The 14,294-nt window shown below is 43.5% G+C and overlaps 1 protein-coding gene and 1 pseudogene across 2 annotated transcripts in view; one reads left to right on the forward strand and one right to left on the reverse strand.

Moving 5' to 3' along the window:
* Positions 1-14,294, forward strand: part of Ntn1 (netrin 1) — a 163,619-nt gene that overhangs the window by 20,165 nt on the left and 129,160 nt on the right. The window lies entirely within an intron of this gene.
* LOC150050904 (small nucleolar RNA U3) lies at positions 10,753-10,880 on the reverse strand (annotated as a pseudogene).

Genomic DNA, 14,294 nt, shown 5'->3' on the forward strand with positions numbered 1-14,294 from the left:
GTTCTCCTCCTGCCTGCTCGCTGGCCGACTCAGGTCCTGTTTATTCATCAGAGGTAGATCAGGGCCAGCAAGTGTTCTGCTCACTGCTAAGCCTGGGCCACAGGCCCAGAGGTAGTGGTCCTTGCCCCTCCCCTACCTTGCAGACTCTGGGTGTATATACTGGAATAGTTTTCTTTTTCTTTTGCATTTTCCATAGTTATTAAGTAGTTAAAGGAGTTATAATTAATTCCCTAACTCAGGTTGTGAGTCCAGTGCTTCTTATTCTTCATTCTTATTCCTTCATTCTCCTCCATTTTCCCTCTCCTGTCCCTACTCTCAACTTACATAGTTTAAGTTTTACATAATGTACCTTGGCTATCATGACTATATTTGCTCACCCTTTCTCTCTTTCTGTGCCCTCATGGGGTGTTTTTTTAAACTGATTATATTTCCTTGGCTTTATTGAGCTATAACTGACAAATACAATTACATGTATTTGTCATGTGGAATGTGATGTTTTGCCAGACATACAGTTTGCCCTCTTTATTTGTGAGCTCTGAATCCAAACATTGACCAACTGCAACTTGAAACTGTTGGCAAGAAACATACTGAACATGAACAGACATGTTACTAAACAATACAGTGTAACTATTTATATAATATTTGTATTGTATTTTGTATTACAAGTCATCTACAGACAATCTGTATGGAGGCGTGTGGAGAGTCTGTGCAGTGCTACATTGGTTTTTATGAAGGTCTTGAATATATGTGGATTTTGGTACCCACAGGGAGGGAAGTCTGAAGGTAATTCTTCATAAATATTGAGGAACAATGTGTGTGTGTGTGTGTGTGTGTATGTGAGTCAGTCAGTCAGTCAGTGTATCATGTGTTAGTGTGTTGGTATTGGGACTTGAACTCAGGGCCTGGGCATTATCCTTCAGATTTTTTTTTATTAAGGCTGGCCGTCTACTTCTTGAGTTAGAGCTCTACTTCTGCCTTTTTTTTTCTGGTTAATTGGAGATAAGAATCTCATGGACTTTTCTACTTGGGCTGAGTTTGAATCTCAGTCCTGAGATCTCAGCCTCCTGAGCATTTAGGATTATAGGTCTGAGCCACTGGTGCCTGGCTCTGCTGACATATCTACAGAAACAATTGTAGAATTATATATATTTAAGACATACTATAGGATAGTTTGATACACGATCAACATAATCAGGTAATCCATATCGTTATAGCCTCATCTTGTGAGAACATTTAAGATCTACAGTCATAGCAGTTCTCATTTTTTTTTGGTGGGTTGTGGGCTTGAACTCAGGGCCTGGGCACTGTCTCTGAAGTTCATCCCTTCAGGTTAGTGCTCTGGTGGTTGGAGGTAGGAGTCTCATGGACATTCATGTCCAGGCTGCCTTTGAACTGTGATCTTCAGATCTCAGCCTCCTGAATAGCTAGGATTACAAGTATGAGCCACTAGCACTTGGCAGTAGTAGTTTTCAAATAGTGGGTGGATTTTTTTCAGTCCATGTTTTCTCATAGGCCCTTCCTTGTTCTGTCTCATGGACTACCTATCTGATGCATTTAGAAGAGGGTGAGCCAGCTAAAAGCTGAGTCATGGAGTATTGGCATGACTGAATTTACATGTGCTCCCTGCCACCTCTCTCTGTCCATCCTAGAAAGACACATGTGCACAGAAAGGCATCTACCAGTAGTAGATGTATCTATACATTAATTTGTTAGCAGTAAATCTAGGATAATGTACTTTGTACGCACATGTCTGTGTACGTATGTGACAGAGAACAGCGTCAGTAAGGAAGTGGCTGAATGAGCTAGTATGTTCACATACAGTTCAGGGCTGCAGATAAAAACACAAAAGGCTGTTAGTGTCCTCATAAACGGGACTCATAACAAAATCTTGTCTACTCTCAGGCTTGTCTCTGTCTCCATTAAAACGGTGGCCCATAGTAGGCCTTTCAGTAGCTGTATGTATGTATATGCCAGTACGGGGCTGAAACTCAGGACCTCATGCTTTCATTTGGCTTTTTCACACAAGGCTAGTTCTCTATTGGAGCCACAGCTCTACTTGTGGAGATAAAGGTCTTGGGCTTTTCTGCCTGGGGTTGGCTCCTGCATAGTTAAGATATACCGGTAATAGCCACAAAGGCCTCCGCCATATCTGTTTTTAGAATAACATTAGTTTCAGGAAATTTATGACCTAACTGAGTTTGTTATTATGCCTCAGTTAAGTAATTATTAATTTAACTCATTAAATTAATGAAGAACTGGGCCTGAGGTTCATTCTTCTTTAATGTTGAACTGCTTACGAATGCAGTTGATTAAGTATAGCCCCAGGCACCAAATTCTCTACCTGTTGCCTGTTTTTGTAAATCAGTTGTAATTGGTCACAGCCACACCCATTTGTTGGTGTCTTGTCTACAGTTGGGGTTCATTTCAAGAGCAGAACTGAGTACTTGGAACAGACTCTATGTGGCCTTCAAAGCCCCAGACTGGTTATTATCCAGCTCATAACAAAAAAGTTTGTTGACCCTTCTCCTAAGGCCTTGTTCCAGGTTGTCTCCATTTCTTCCAAAGCCTAGAACGAGGAAAGGAATTGGTCCTTCCTGCTGCTGTTATATGCGTCAGTAGGGTTTGGGAGAGCTATTTGTAAAAACCTGGCTAATGGTTACTTTATTACAAATTAACCAGCAGAAGATTACCACATCCCCTTACCTCTCCAGCGCGTAAATAAGTTTGGCAGCAGAAGTCTTGCGGACATTAGCCATACAGCTTCTGAAGTGCTCTGTTCTGAGTACCAGATTCAGCGCAGTAGTCTTGGATACCATCAAAGACAACTGTGGCTGCTGCCTTTGTGTTCTTAGGAACTCGAGGGATACCCACACATTGCAGGTCACTCAGATATATAATACAGAGAGAAAAACTTGATTGTCTTGCCCTGGGGTAGGTGTTGAAAGTACAACAGAAAGGAAGGAAATCTGTTAACCAGTGAAGTGATCAGGTATAAGAACCAGAAAGTGGCTCATAGAGCTTGTGGGTTTGTGGGTAAAAAAAAAACAGAAGCTCCCGAAAGGTGGCTTCCCTTGCAGTGAAGGCTAACACCAGGCTGGCATCTACAGCTCTGCGTACCCACCTGCAGGGCAACACAAGGGCGTTGGGATGCTAAAGGCTCTTGTCTTTACTCAAGGACTAGCTCTTAAGGGCTGAGCTGTCTCTCTCAGGCACTCAGTGATCTCACATTTGCTTCTCAGGGATCCCCATTGGGTACCTTACATCAGTGATTTGTTTGTTTTTTGTTTTGGTGGTGAAGTTCTTGTACTGGGACTTGACCTCCAGGTCTTGTTTAGCTTTCTCTGCTCATGTCTAGATGATGCTGTATGTACCATTTGAACCACCTCCACTTCTAACTTTTTGCTGATACATTAAAGATTTGATGGCCTTGTTTAGCTTTTAACCTGAGGTTTATTCTCAGCCTCCTGAGTTGCTAGGATTAGAGGTATAAACCACTGGTGTCTTGACTACATCAGATGATATTTTTAGGCTATATATAGGAAATGTGAGTCTGCCATAAAAAGGAGAATGCAGTCTATTGGGAACAAAGGGTGATAATGAGCAGAATTTCCTCTCCCAGAGAAAACCTATCAGTGAGTATTCACATTTCTTCCACATTTTTTTTTTTTTTGCCAGTCCCGAGCCTTGAACTCAGGGCCTGGGCACTGTCCTTGGGCTTTCTCAAGGCTAAAGCTCTACCACTTGAGCCACAGCACCATTTCTGTCTTTTTTCTATATATGTGGTACCGAGGAATCGAACCCTGGTCTTTGTGCATGCTAGGCAAGCACTCTGGCCGGCCCCCCTCCACATTTTTTATTTTTTTGTCTCACTTGCAGGTTAATTCCAGCAATAGGGTGATTTTTATACAATTAATCAAGCAGAGTCGATGCACGAGGAGCTGAGATACTGTTACCTCTGGGAGTGACAAACCTCTCCAAAGCTTAGTGACACACAAGAGTAGGCAGTGTGGCTGGCCGCCTCTCCAGGTTTGTTACACCTGCCTCCTGGTCAGATGGTTTGTGACTTCTCTTTGAATGGAGATGGAGGGTCCTGGGATGGGGATGTGAGGAAAGGATTGATCCTCAGTTTGTTCAGTAAAAGGGATATTCAGCTTGCCTTGTACAAATGGAGTCTTTCATGGGAATGGAACCCCCCCCCTCCCCTCATGCATAATATTTATCAAAAGGCAGGGAGAAAGAAAGGAGAGATTTTGCAGATCAAGATTTGGAGACGGAGAATATATGCTAGATGTCCGGAATGAGGGACACTAGGCTGGAGTTGGTGAGTGGGGAGGGAGATTCTGCCAAGCGGCCTGGGCATCCAGGGTCTGTGTTTCAGCCTGTGCAGCACGGTTGAGCCCAGTTGTTCAGCAGGAACACAAACCTCCAGCCAACAGCACAACATGGGCTTTGGGATGCTAATGGATCTTTAGGAATGCTAAATGGAGCATTTCTATCCCAACAAAGGGGCAGAATGAGAGGAGAAAGGAATTTCAGTTTGAAAGTTTCCTTAGGAGAGGGTCAGACAATGGTGATTTAAATGGACAGTGTAAAAGTTTTATCTGTTGTGAAAAAGAGAAGGGCACGGCATGCCTTCTTGGCAGTCTGGCTTCAGTTAAATGGCTGACTAAAGTTGGACTGGAATCTGGTGGAGTTCGGCTCCTTGGGATGAATGGCAGCCATTTGAGGTCTGCTGGTGGGTCTGACCTGAGATGCTTCTGCTTTCGTGAGTACTCTCTGTTCCTCTCTCCCTCTCTCTCCCTACCCCTCCCTCTCCCACCCTCCCTCCCCTTGTCTGTCTCTGTCTCAGACCTGTCTCCCCCCCACCCCATCTGTCTGTCTGTGTGTGCCAGTGCGGGGTCTTAGAACTCTGGGTCTGAGTACTACCCCTGTGCTTTTTTCTGCTTCAAGGCTGGCACTTTACCACTTGAGCCACAGCTCTACTTCCAGTGTTTTGTGGTTAATTGGAGATTAGAATCTCATGGACTTTTCTTTCCCAGGCTGGCTTTGAACCTCAGTCCTCAGATCTCATCATTCTGAGTAGCTAGTAGTAGCAGTAACAGTAACAGTAGTAGTGTGAGCTGTAGGCGCCTGGCTCATTTTTGCCCCCTTTACTCATGATTCATTCATTTGCTCATTCATTCACTTCTTCATTCACTCCTTCATTCTCTCATTTTGCTCATTTCATTCACTGACTCATCCATGAACTCATTAGTCAACAACCAGGTACTGAACACCCAGGCAGCCTTTATGATGCAGAGTATACTTACCTCCTTTCTTCTACAGAGTGCCCAGACGCAATTCAGCTTTTAAAAAATGTGTGCGTGTGCCTAGGCACATTACCACCATCATTTGATGAACTCAGTATTCTGGCCTGGCTTTCTTGCTCACACTTGGCCTTCAGTTACTTGAGCCACACTTCCAGTCTGGAATTTTACTTGTTACCTTGGAGATGGAGTCTCCCAGCCTTTTCTGCCCAGACTGGCTTCATACTGTGCTCCTCTGGATCTCAGCCTCCTGAGTAGCCAGGATCAGGCCCATGGGCCTCTAGTGTTCAGTTAAAACCCAGCTTTTTCTTAGTGATCTGTGTGAACTTGGATTGTATCCAGCGCAACGAATAGAAGCACATAGAGATCGATGTTCTGGCTTTAAATGATCCCAAATAGCCATGTCTTAGGAGTTAGGTTTGGGTGTTAAAGCTTCAAGTTTTTTTTTTTTAACCTCATTTTTAAATGAGGATAATTATATCTGTTCTTAGGATTTGTGAGGACCAGAGCAGTAGCTAGCACTCAAGAAACAAGGTAGCTTATGGAAAATCATGAAAAACAGAAACAGATGCTAGGAAGGCTAGATGTTCTACATCATGAGTTCTTTCATTGAATTTGGCCATTTTATTTTGCAGAGTATGTGTGCAAGTATTACCCCACATAGTGTTTGTCTTCAAGGAGCTTAGGGAAAACAAACATGGGTGAGGCTAGTGCTACAGTGTGGTTCAAGAGCCAGACTGTGGTTAAAGGTCAGATGCATAGAGCTGTTAACTTCCCAGAAAATTATTTTTTTTGTACATCTCAGTTTCCTTATCTGAATAATGCATATGATCAAGGTACCTGTCTTATAGCTCTATGAACATTAAATAGACTAATTCAATTAAGGCCCTTAGATCTGCCTGGCACACAATACGCCTTCTATATTATCACTCATTTCGACAGTCACCTTCTATGTGGAAGTCACAATACTGGAGTCTGGTTGTATGGTGCCATGAAAGTTATTGATGTTCTTGTCCACAAATAACTGAGGGGAAAAAGGAACAGATACAAATTGAGGAGCTTACCCAGGTGGTCAGAAGACTAAACAGAATTGCCATATGACCAAGCATTCCCTCTCCCAAGGAGTTGAAAACTGGTATGCAAAACAAATATTTATCCAAGCATGTCCATAGCTACAAGGTGGTAAGACTCCAAATGACTGTCAGTGAATGAATGGCAGTATATCCACAGTTGAAGTTGCACTCAGCCAAACAAAGAAATGTTCAATATGTGCCACAGCGTCAATGAGCCACAAAGAAATGATGCTAAGCAAAATAAGCCAGACATGGAAGGTAAAATTTTATATTCTTATATTCATAAGAGATGTCTGCAATAAGCAAAACAGGCTGCTGGGGCTGGAAGAAGAGGGAAATTAGGAGTGACAGAGTAATGGGTGAGTGGTACTCTTGAGGATAAAGAACACATTTTGGACAGAGGTGATTGCTGTATAAAATGGAGTACACTAGATGCCACTCACTTATGTGCTTTGTTAGTCTCATGCAGATGAGAATATCCGAGGGCAGTCAGGATTTTGTGAGCTAGTATGTGAGCACCAGGGCTGAAGAGAATGGGGTCCAAGTAGCCAGGATGACAGGACCAGAGGAAACTGGCCACATTGTGTATTGTGTGGGGGTGAGTGTGTATGAGCATTGTGTATGCAACGGTAGCCATCATGATGAGGCTAAGGTATAAAAGAGATCAGACAAGCTGGGTGCTGGTGGCTTGGGTCTATAATCCTAGCTACTCAGGAGGCTGAGACCTGAGGATAGTGTTTCAAAGAAAGCCTAGGCAGGAAAGTCCATGAAACTCAATATCTCCAATTAGCTACCAGAAAATGGGAAGTGGCACGGTGGCTCAAAGTGGTAGAGCACTAGTTTTGAGGGAAAAAAGGCTCAGGCATGGTACTTGAAGCCTCATAACCAACAACCGCTCCCCCCCCCAAAAAAAAACAAAAAAAAACCCCAATAATTTAAAAAAAAACCCCATACATTGCAATGGAAGGAAGTCCAAGAAAATCTGATCTTCAGTAAATTACCAAAAAACCAGAAGTGGAGCTGTGACTCGAGTGGTAGATTGCTAGCTTTGAGCAGAAAGAGTTCAGGATTGGCAAAATAAAACAAAACAACAAAAAAACAAACCAAAAAACCCCAAGAGCTACTAGGCAACAGGCACCATTGGCTCATACCTATAATTGTAATCCTATCCACTTAGAATTTACCACTGTCATTGAGCAAAAAAGTCAAGCCAGAGAGACCCTGAATTCAAACCTGAATACTAGCACTTAAAAAAGGAAAAAGAGGGCTGGGAGTTTGGCCTAATGCTAGAGTGTTAGCCCAGCATGCACAAAGACCCGGATTCGATTCCTCGGTACCACATACATTAAAAAAACTGGAAGTGGTTCTGAGGTTCAAGTGGTAGAGCTCTAGCCTTGAGAAGAAGCCCCAGGACTGGCAAAAAAAAAAAAATAGTACTGGTCACTAGCAGTTCTTGGGGAGGCAGAGAAGGCCTGATGGGAGAGGTAGGGGAGGCCTCTCTTCCAGGGCCTTTCCTTGTAAGGAGAAGAGAGTGGCAGTAGAAGGACATGATAATGACCTAATTCTAGGCGATGATTCCAGTGGCATGAGCAATGGCCCAAAAGAGAAGGGTGGAACTGGTCTCTCCAGAAGATAATCAGCCACCAGTGTGGCTACCACTGGGCTTCCAGTGCAGCCAGGGGCAGAGCAGAAGTGGTGTGAGCAACATGGTGGGCAGGTAGGGCATGTTGGGATGTGTCTCAGACAGTGGTTGTCGTGTTTTGGCATGCATCAGGGACAGGGATTGCTGGTTCCTTCTCTAGAGATTCACAGGTCTGTTCATAGTCTAACAGACTTCCTGGTGGTGTCAATGCTCCTGGTCTGGGAACTATACTTGGAGAACCACAGGTGGCAGTGGGGGTCCAGGACCAGTTTTTTAAGGGAAGAACCTGAGTAGACAAATGTATATAGTGGCCAAAAGACATGGCTGAAGGAGCAGTAACCTATCAGATCATCAGCATTTCCTGAACCACTCACGTATCTCAGGTTTTTAGTCCCAGATGCTCACAACTGCTAAGGAAGAATGTTTAAAATTATGGTTGTTTTTGGTGGGCCCAGACCTTTGTTTATTTTTTATTTTATTTTTTTGTTGGTCGTGAGGCTTGAACTCTGGCCCTGGGCATTGTCCTGAGCTCTTCAGCTCAAGGCTACCACTCCACCCCTTGAACCATAGTACCACTTCCAGTTTTCTAGTGGTTAATTGGAGATAAGAGTCTCACTGTGGTCTTTAGTGCCTCAGGTGGCTTTGAACCAGAATCCTCAGATCTTAGTCTCCGAGTAGCTAGGATTACGGGCATGAGACATCGTGCTGGATGAGCCCAGACTTTGTTGTAATGAAATTGTCCCAACTGCAGATTTAGAGGTCATGACTTTCATGCTCCTTCCTGGCTGGAGGCACAATCTGGAAGACAGTTGTTTCTGTGGGAAGCCAATGTGCTGGGATCCCCAGGATGCTGGAATGAGTTTAGGGACACAGAATAAAATGTGTGAAATTAGACCCTTCCTGGAAATTTCCCACTGTATGATTATTGAGCTGGAATGTTTCTTAGGCTTTTGACACATTGTTTGTGACCCCCTGTCCAATATCCTGGTCCAGCAAGATGGCTTCTCCAGGTGTGCATTTAACAGTGGCTTGTGGTGTGTGCAGCCAGCAGAACCTTCTTCTGAGGGGAAAAGCCCTCCTCCCCTTGGTTTGAAAAGGTTTTGAAATGCTAATTTGCAGCCTTGAAGTGCTCTGACAGCCAGGAATGTTATTCAGGGCCATCAGGCACCTTGATTATTACCAAGTGTGAAAGGTAAATTGCAGCTACCCAAGAAGTCACCAGCTTTTCAAGAGAGAGCTCAGAAAAATAGCACATAAATTATGTTCCAGGATTGCATGTCATGTGTCATGTGATGGGGCAATCTGACACCCAGTGTGTGTCTATGGGTGTGACAGTGTCAGCTTGTAGTAGAAATCTAACAGCATTCACCAGCTTGTCCTCATGGAATATAAGTATGCAGTTTTATGGTAAATTTTTTAGAATTTATTATTTACTATCTCAAAGTACATCTTCTTGAATGACTTTTCTTGTTAACCTATTAGCTGAGAAATCCTGCCTTAGTGATATTAGCAGTGCTGTCTCCTTACCCCCGTCTTTTATTTGTTTTTATGTTTTGGATAAAGGCTTGAACTCAACATCTCATTCTCACTCAACTTGTGTTCCATATGACCGGTGCTCTGCCACTTGATCTGTGCCTCTAGCCAAGGTTTTTGCCTGACAACTGGAAATGGAGTATCATGGATTTTTCTGTCCAGGCTGGCTTTGATCCACAATCCTTGAGTTTGTGCCTCCAAAGTAGCTGGTGTAAGCCACTGGAGCCTGTCTTAAAAAAAAAAATCTGTCTTTGATAGTCTTTTATTATAAGTACTATTATTACTGACTTTTTTTTTTTTGCCAGTCCTGGGACTTGAACTCAGGGCCTGAGCACTGTCCTTGGACACATTTTGCTCAAGGCTAGCTCTCTACCACTTTAGCCACAGTGCCACTTCTGGCTTTCTTTGTATGTGTTACGGAGGAATCGAACCTAGGGCTTCATGCATGCTAGGCGAGCACTCTGCCACTAGGCTATACTTCTGGCCCCTTACTTTTTTTTTTTTTTTTTTTGCCAGTCTTGGGCTTTACCTCAGGGCCTGAGCACTGTCCTTGGACTTTCTCCACCACTTGAGCCTCAGCACCACTTCCAGCTTTTTTCTATGTGGTACCAAGGAATTGAACCTGGCCCCTTACTTTTTAAATTTTATTTTAAAACTTTATTTCTGCAAAGCCAGTCAAGAGGTGTCAGAAGGAAAAAGTGAAAAAAGTTATCTTGCGTATTTGGGAACTTGAGCAAGCACTTAAGTTTGGGAAAATGAGGACTTAAAACATCTGAATCAAAAGGCAGTACCCTGCAACTTGTATGTTAAAATGACGATGTTTTCCTTTAAGCAGCATTCCTTTTTTCCCTTATAGCTACAAATATATAGTTGACAAATCAACCATTCTTGTAAGCATTACATTCAACAGAAACATATTTTGCTTTGGAGTTTAAGATACTTGTCCCTGCAGTTCCGATGTTGTGACATCTGCCTCTTCATCATTGTAAATGTTTTCAGCCATTCTCCATATCTGCATGATGTTATCCTCTGACACCAAGCAGATGACCCAAGGCTCATTGGAGTTCCAGCTGAAGTCAGAAATCTTGGCAGTGTGTCCTCTGTGAATAAACAGGAGTTCTGGAGGTCCATCTTCTATGGATTGCTCTTTTCCAGTTTTGCTTAAATCCCACACATTCAGGCGGTGATCAGTACCGCTTGAAGCCAGAATGGTTTCATTATGTGGAGACCAGTGGACCTGGAAAATTTCATCCTTATGTACTCTACACCATCAGTGAGATTTCTCTAGTAACATACTATAGAAATGATCTCTGAAAGTATAGTCTTCCCCTCACTTTTTTTTTTCTAGTCATGGAACTTGAACTCAGGACCTGCGTGTTGTCCCTGAACTATTGTGCTCAAAGTTCTACCACTTGAGCCACAGCTCCACTTTCAGCTTTTTGACTTATTAAGAGATAATAGTCTCAAGGACTTTTCTGCCTGGGCTTCAGAGAGTGATTCTTAAGATTTCAGCCCCATGGATAGGTAGGATTATGGGCATGATCTACTGGCTTCCAGCTTCCTTCATTCCTTTTGAAGATTTTATAACTCAACAAGCAAAAACATGATGTTTCTTTGAGCTCCAAGGTTATGTTTTTATTCGACACTAGCTCTGAAAGAGATAGGTTAGTATCAGTAGAGAGAAGAGTGAAGACTGTCTTGTAGCAAAGCCTCATGGTGACTTTGGTAAGAAAGGAACAGTTGTTACAGCCAAATAACTCCACCTTGGTTACATTCTGTGATTTACTGTTAACTCAGTCATTAATAAAAAGCACAGAGCTTCTTAGTCATGTAGTTCCCTCCTTTTAGTATTGCTTTTCAAGGTCTAGTGGGCAATTCTTGGAGGACTAGGAAAGAGGATTGTGGTGGTCTTGGATATATAGAACTCAGTCAGTGGGGGGACCATGTGAGCATACTGAGTATTCTTGTTCCCTTGGTTTGACCCTTTCATCCATCCATCTGCCCATCTACTTTCTTCACAGCTTTTCTCCTGGCCTCTCCTCAGTTCTTCATAAGTTGGTGCTCACCCCAGGGTTTTCCTGTACTGTGTCTCCCTTCTACGTGTTCTGTCAGATCCATGTCATTTATTCTCTTTATATAAGGCCACACAAAGCCTCTCAATATTGCCTTTCAGTCCCCTGATGTCTCATCTGGGCTTTAGAACTTATCAGCCCCCTGTCTTAGCTCTACTCGGATGTCTACTGGGTGGTGCCTCAAGGCTGTTCAGGCCATTCCTAGGAGAGTCTTTCCTGTTCCTTTCATACTCCCCCCTGCTTTGGTCCATCCTTATGTCTGACCAGTGTGGTCTCCTACTGAATCTGTTTCATGCCACTATTGCTGTCCACTTGGATGGTATTGGAGGCTATATTTCTGCTGTCTTGATTCCTGTGCCATTTCACTTTGGTCTGTCTTCACATGGTAACAGTGTGTTCTTACTCAAAAGCAGCACCCTTTGCCTGGGAAGTTTCGTTGAACCACTGATCTGACCCTAGCTTGATCTTTGCCTTCCCATCCTGTCCATGCTCTCTTGAACATCAATTTTGGGTAAGGCTCAGATGCCATACCGAACAGGCCTGCCTTCCCTGACCCCACATACTCCTATCTGTTGACTTCACTTTGGGGAATTATGCATCTATTCACTTTCCAGATTCCTGTCTCCTGACAGTAGGCAGCAAGTGTGAGGGCAGATGCTAGGTCTGAGATTGCTGTGAGCTGACCCTGGGTCCAATGAGAGAGCAGGCACAGTTTGCTTAGGATGGGTGGCTTTGAAGTGTGACAGTGTCCTGGGCCCTTTCTCATATTGATTTATGGATTTGCTCAAGTGTAAGGGAGGCAAGTTGAAATTTTATCCTTTAGCCGTTTATTCTCTAGTTCCAAGAAAATCAGGAAAGCTTAATTTACATGGGTTTTCATAAGTAATAGAATTGGCTCCTCATTTATCATGTTGCTCTTCCTAGCTTTTGCTAGAATATCCTCTTTTCTCTGAGATTACAATTCACTTTTATGTATCTGGAGAATGGTGCCACTCTTGGTACTCTTGACACTAGAGCCACCTTTATTATGATTTGGGAATGATGCCCAAGTGTTTTACTTGGGATTCAAGACCCTTCTTGGTCTTACTCCAACCATCCATCTCCCTAACCTCGACAGCTGCCTCTTGTGGCCCTTGAAGTGCTTCTTAAATACCTTTTTTGGGCTCATCACTTGCCCTTTCTCTGGTGAGATGAGGGCAGGATTTCAGGTCTGGGGACAAGTGCCAAGTTACTGCTCATTGCTCAGGTGCAGAGTCCACAGTGCTGCTCTAGGCTTCATAACGCTTAGATCCATTCTACATGCTCAGGGCCTTTCACAATGGCCAGCTCATGGAAGTGTTAGTGGACTAGATGCATGTATGTACAGTACCATCAGGCTACAAAAGAGTCAGTGGATTTATTGATGGAATCCCCAGTATGAATAGGTCTGAGTTCTGTTTTTGTAGGCTTTGTCTCATTTAGATGCTTGGGAAAGAACAACAGGTCACTCTTACATATCTAGAGGGGATCTAAGGTCCTGGCCAGGGAATAGCTGATTTCCAGAGCACATGGCACTAGGGCACACTGACCCCTCACCCTCATTCTGGCTGTGCCTTGGACTCTGCTGCACATCCTTCAGCGCTCCATGATTACAGGAATCAGCTCTCTGCACTTGCAAGTCAGAAGCTAATTTTCTCTTCCATGTGCACAGCCTCTGGCTTCCCAGCCCGGCTTCTCTCCAGTGTATGTGGATTCTCCACCCCAGGCGCCCTGTGGAGTGTTTCACAATCCCGTGGGGCCAGAGTCCTGCTAAAACACTTTTCTCAACTGTTGACTTGGAACCTGTTAGACACCAAGATCTCACTTCCCCTCCCAGGAATTTTCCTATTAAAACATTTGAAAGGTCTCTTCAACTAGTTTATAGTTATGGGAATTAAAAAAAAAGTGAGTGGAAATTAAGTTTTAGGGACATTTCTTTTTGGTCTTCTTTAATGACCAGTTTAATTTCCACTTTATTGGCTTTTTGTTATTTCAGAGCTGAAGAATGAACACTGTTTTTCTTTTTTTTTTTCTTCCTTTCCTATTTCGTAATTAGGAAACCCTCAGCACCCTCTGTGTAGAAGCTATTTTGGTTCAACTATGGATTAATCACTTTCTCTGTGTTAAAAAAGAAAATAATGGAGCCAACGAGGTCATTTCCTTTTCAAGAGGCGTCTGAGATTTCTCAGAAACCTCCTCCCTTAACTCCTGTGAAGGCCCTTGCCTGGTCTGCTTCCCAGGGACCCAGCTTCTTGTCCTCCCCACCCCTTGCTGGGATTGAGGGATAGAGTCAGGACAAAAGGTAGGAGTGCCTTGAAGTTAAACTACATGCTCCCACTGGTTGCTTTTAAGGAAAAGATTGGTAAGGTAGGACTTACGTTCAAAATGTTTGAAGTCTTGATATCTTATTTGTGGCCTCCACATGTGTCATGTTGGCTTTGCTGTGGTGTGTGGAACAAGACCTTGTGTCCTGTCACAAGCCAAATGAGCCATCTGTGAATCATTATCCCAGGAAGCGTTCTGTAGGTAGCTCAGATATAAGAAGGCAGTGTTTGGGAAAGATGCAGGGGATATGGCCCAGGGCTCTCCCAACCAGAGATACTCATTGTCCTGAACCCTTCTTAGATGCTATATAGGCTGGTGGTTTCCT

Source organism: Megascapheus bottae, chromosome 17, assembly GCF_031878675.1.
Source record: "Megascapheus bottae isolate mThoBot1 chromosome 17, mThoBot2.hap1, whole genome shotgun sequence".
Taxonomy (NCBI): Eukaryota; Metazoa; Chordata; class Mammalia; order Rodentia; family Geomyidae; genus Megascapheus; species Megascapheus bottae.